Consider the following 6,000-nt stretch of genomic DNA (forward strand, 5'->3'; position numbering starts at 1 on the left):
GAAGAAAAAGAAGATAAAGAGGATGCTAGGATGTAGCAGAGCTGTGAGACATGGAAGAGGAACCGGTCGATGTAGAAGGTTGGGAGACATTCAGAGAGCATGAGAGAGAGTGAATGAGAGTGTGAGTTAGAATGTGAGTAACTGTGGGTGTCGGACTACAAATTTAATTTCCGAATTTAAAAATCCTCACAATTTGCGTCCGAAACGAATGGGCAGGAAACAGATTTTGTTATCCTAAAATGAATGGGCCAAACATGAACCAAAAAAAATTGTCTGAATCATTTTTGGCCCAATTGCACGTCTACTATCTATCTATATATCTATCATCAGAGACATGTTCTTTTACATATTTTAACAGTTTGTTGCTTTGACACATGCTCTTAGTTACTTTTTTTGTTTTTTCTTTCCCTTCTCTCACATTGTTAAAATTGTTAATAATTACACTCAATCTAAAACATTAATATTAGTAATGCATTGGGATTGTTACTAATTGCAAGTATACTGATTTTTGGCTAATTCAGCGCTTCATATTAATCTAAGAAAATGAGGTAAAATGAGCTAAGCAAAAAGCTCAGAATTTGCATCTGAAATTTGTGGGCCCTTTCACTCACACTCTCATCACACTCTCACTCATGCTGTCATTCAGGTTCACTCTCTCATGCTCTCTAAATGTTTCCCTACCTTCTCTGCTGACCACTTTTCTATCTTTCATCTTCTCTTGTTTATCTTATATCTTTGTCTGCATCTCCGCATAACCTGGTGCAAACTTCCACCAAAATGGCAGCGCATTCACTGACATCCTCTCACTCGATCCTCCAATCGGGGAAGAGGCCGAAAGCGAAAGCAATGCAATTTGGGCAGTTCACCTTAGGGCAAAATGATGGCGCTTCCATTGAAAAGGAATGGGCCAGAAAACATTTGATCAAATAATTTTTTGGCCCACATGCACATATCTTTTAATTACACTATAATTTAATTAGCTCATTACACATAATGACTAGGTATTATCTTATTTCCACCGCTAATTGGTTACTGCATATTCACTCAACCAAGACACCACAATACATTCACTTTTCAAGTATTGTGTCTTTCCTTTGGCCAGTACTCTTTAACAAGATAGAAGAAACACATATATTGCCAGAAAAAAGTTAAGAGTAAGGGTATTGGGCCAACATAGAAAACATGTAATTTTACATAAGCATTCTGGACCTTATAGGTCTCTTCTGAAGATTATTTTCCAGGGACATATGCATTACAGTTTCAACTTCATGTGGTAAGAAGAGCCAACCACAATGACCCTAGCCCCACCCCACATGCCTTGGCCATTAGAGGACTCAATCCCACACCTCTTCCTCAAGCTATATCCTTATTCTTTGGGATGGAGGTGGTTCGTTACAAAAACAATTTAATTAAAAAGACCTAAAGTAGGGGTATGAGGTCCATCAAAGCACCCAGGGAGAACGGCAGAAATTGCTCTATATAATGCATATATATATATATACAGTTCAATCAATGTGGTGACTTTCAGGAAATCTCAGGGTTTAATTATGCATTATGTAGGGCCAACCAAGCCTCTGTTCTTAGAAGGAACTCACCAAGGTTGGTTGTTCATAATTCAAAGTAGGCTAATTCAGGTGTGGAAACTCAGGTTTTGGTGAACAAACCAAAGTTGACATGTTACAAATCTCCAAGATTCTAAAAGTTTTAAAGGATTTTATAATGGCATCAGTGGAGCAAACACAATTGTTATTCACTTATTATTTGGTTTCACAGGGACCGTTGCCTACCCACTGTCTGGACAGTGGAGCTAAAAGGCCATTGGTCATAAAACTAAATGGGACAGAGCCAAAATATCCGGCAGAGTTTCACATACAAATGTGTTACTTGATTTAATATCCCACAATGTAATTAAATCTAATTCATCTGAGGCTACATCAGAGTATTACTTTGAAAATATTGCAATATAGTGCATAAGCTCAGTTCATTTTTTATGCTGGGGGATTTTTGGCTATATTTTATTTGTCATTTTAGACAATACAGAAGATATTCAGGTGTGATAATGCAATGTGACCTAAAGATGGCCACACCACCAAACATACATCTGCAGTACCAGTCACACCACTGTCAGCAGTGTTTCCTAACTTCCAGTTCACATGACCCTTGTATAGCCCACATCAGCAGGTTAATAACACCATACACTTTTAACCATATATAAACACAAAAATAAATGGAAAACAATGAATAACACACAAAACAATTAGCTAGATTAAGAATTGGCTGCAGCATTTATTAAATTCTGCAACATTTTTGAACAATGAACAATACTTTAATACATATAAACATTATACAATGTAACATATAACCATAACCCAAAGATCTAACCTTTTATAACTCTTTATGTAGGATACCTGTCAGTGGCGTCTCCAGCTTTCATATTTAGGGGGGGCACATGGGAGGCCAGGGACCAAAGTAGGGGGGCCAATTATAAAACGGTACATATACACTTGTGCCAGACCTTAGGCTTCTAGAGAGGTATCTTGATGTTTAGTTAGAGCCGGACAGGCTTAGAGTTTGTTTTGTTTACAAGGTGCTCTGTGCCTACAGCATCTAAATAAACACGCTTTACGTTTGAAACCTGTGTGAATACTGTCATTGCCGCCCCATGCGTGAGCTGTTCCCTACAATATATATATATATATACATACATACATACATACATACATACACACGTTAGACGTGCATTTTTAACTACATAATATGCACTTATCTCTTTGAAGTAAAGACCGTGATTGAAATATGATTTCAAAATAACAGCTAAACTGGCAGTTATTTTTCATTCTTTAATATTAGCCCCTGCTGACAATATATATAAATATAAGACCCTGCTGCCGATATATAGAAATATTACACCCTGCCTCCGACATATATTAATATTAACCCCTGCTGCGGATATATATTGATATTAGCACCTGCTGCGGATATATACTTATATTATACCCTGCTGCCGATATACATAAAAATTATTCCCTGCTGCCGATATATATTAATATTTGACCCTGCTGCCAATATATATTAGCTCCTACTGCCAATATATATTATTAGCCCCTGCAGCCAATATATATAATTAGCCCCTGCAGCCAATATATATTAATATTAGCCCCTGCTGCCGATATATATATAAATAATAGACCCTGTTGCCAATATAGGTTAATATTAGCCCCTGCTGCCGATATATATTAGCCCCTGCTGCCGATATATATTAATATTAGCTCCTGCTGCCGATATATATTAATATATGACCCTGCTGCCAATATATATAAATATTAAACACTGCTGTCAATATATAAATAAATATTTGACCCTGCTGCCAATATATATAAATATTAGAACCTGCTGCCAATATATTTTATAGTGAAAAAATTGGACCCTACCCAAGCATTTCCTTGGGCCCCGCTCAACGCTTCCTTGCATGCAATCACTCCCTCCGCTACCATACCAAAAAAAAATATTTGCCACACTGACTGCAGATCAGAGGAAGATCGTGAGAGTCAGGCCTGAACCGTGACATTGAGAGGTCCTCTCCCCTGGAATCATCCCCAGAGTCCCTTTGTCCCCTCATTCACTAAACCATACCACTCTTTTACTTACACCCTGTAGTTCAAGTATAGATCAAATAAACAACACATGGAAACAGCACATGCAACTGAATGAGATAAAAAAACTTGTATTTGCAGGTATACATAAATAATGTATGGAAACATAGCATTGCAGGTATAAACCAACAGAACACACAAACCCAGCATTGCAGGTATATATCAACTGGAAATCACATGTACACTCAGCACTGAAGGTATAGATCAAATAAACAACACATGGAAACAGCACTCCAGGTATTGATCAACTGAATAAGACATAAAAATCCTATAGTTGCAGGTAAACATAAATAATGTATGGAAATATAGCCGATACAGATCAACAGAATAACACAAAACCCAGCTTTGCAGGTAAATATCAATTGGAAATTACATATAAACTCTGCATTAAAGGTATAGATAAACCCCCTAAATTACAGGAATAGATCACAGGTCGCACACCCCAAAGCCAACCCTGGCATCCACATTGCCCACATAGAACCTGACCAGCACCAAAATTACACATACATAGGACGTGCCATCTTTGTCGCCAAACAGCCCAGCATGAGTCAGCATTGTCCCCAAACAGCTGAAGGTACGCCATGTTTGTCCCCATTGCCTAAACACCCTGCTTATACAATCTTTGCTTTTTTGACAAATCAAAAATACACCTATGATTCACAAACACTTTTACAGTCACTCACTAATTCACACAATCATTTATTCTTTCACACAAATTATTTACATATATTCATTAATGCATCCACACATTAATCCATTCATTCTCCCTCTCATTCTGACTCTTTATTTCAATATTCTTGCCACCCTCCTTTCTCCCTATCTACCCCCTCTCCCTCCCTATCTACCCTGCCTAACCCCTCTTTGTCCCTACCTAACCTCCCTCCATCCCTCCCTAATCCCTCTCCCTCCCTACCACCTCTCCCTCCCTACCACCTCTCCCTCTGTATCTATCCTATCTATGCCCTCTCCCTCCCTATATACCCCCTCTCCCTCCATATCTATCCTATCTACCCTATCTAACCCCTCTTCCTCCCTACCCTATCTACCACCTCTCCCTCCCTCCCTACCACCTCTCCCTCCCTACCACCTCTCCTTCCCTATATACCCCCTCCCCCTCCCAATCTATCCTATATACCCCCTCTCCCTCCAAATCTATCCTATCTACCCCCTCTCCCTCCCAATCAATCCTATCTATCCCCTCTCCCTCCCAATCAATCCTATCTATCCCTTCTCCCTCCCAATCAATCCTATCTATCCCTTCTCCCTCCCAATCTATCCTATCTATCCCCTCTCCCTCCCAATCTATCCTATCCTATCTATCCCCTCTCCCTCCCAATCTATCCTATCTATCCCCTCCCCCTCCCCTCCCTATCTACCTCTTCTCACTCTCTAACCCCCTCCTAACTTTCTACCCTCTCCCCCCTTTGAAGTTCACTTACCTTGGGCTTGTAGAAGTCCAGCGGTGGGATCGCGACGTCCCTGTCTCCCTGGTTCTGCCGCAGTGTGCGCGGCTTCACTGCTGAGCGCCAGATATGACATCATATACCGGCGCTCAACTTGAAATGCTGGCACTGCGACCAAGGCAGAGGCCTCACGGAGAAGAGTGAGAGGCGCCGAACGGTTTCTGAAAACTTATTCCTCGGCGACCGTTCGGCGCCTTTCTCTCCTCCGCGTCTATTACAAAAAAAAAATAAAGACGGCGTTTCAATTGGGGGGGCACACGTGGGGGCACAGCATGATGTAGGGGGGGCAATGGCCCCCACCTGCCGACGCCACTGATCCCTGTCAAGGCTACTTAATATCACATCGTATTCCTTGCATCCTTTCCTCCATGTACCATCAGTCGTACAAATTAACACGCTGGGTCGGGATTCTATATTATTCATAAATGGGGGTTCCTCTAACATCATCTGCCCCTTATAACTCCAAAAACACATTACCAAAAGTAGAATGCCTAAAACAAAACTCAACCAAAAACCTTAATATACACCAGCTTAACATAGGGAGGGAGGACCGGGGAAAGCTGCTCTTTTCTTTTATTATTCTGGTTGAATGAGTGAGGCAAACCAGTTGAGCTGACATTTATAAAAGCCTTAAACCCACCTGTTACTTAAAATAGCTAGTTACATGCTCCCTTATCTCCAGGGGCCTGATAGGTAAATTTTTCCCCGCCACTCAAGGGTCATGTACCCCTTACGCCTATTGAGGGGCCTTTAATGCTCAAGGGGTTTCTAGATATGTATAAGGGTTTTCCCTGATCTGATTTAACACACACATCATAGTCATGATAAGTCCATCTGTGCTACTTTCTAAGTATGTTTTAACATGTTAATGGTAAACTGTTATT

Source organism: Spea bombifrons, chromosome 3 (genome assembly GCF_027358695.1).
Source record: "Spea bombifrons isolate aSpeBom1 chromosome 3, aSpeBom1.2.pri, whole genome shotgun sequence".
In the NCBI taxonomy this organism is placed as follows: Eukaryota; Metazoa; Chordata; class Amphibia; order Anura; family Pelobatidae; genus Spea; species Spea bombifrons.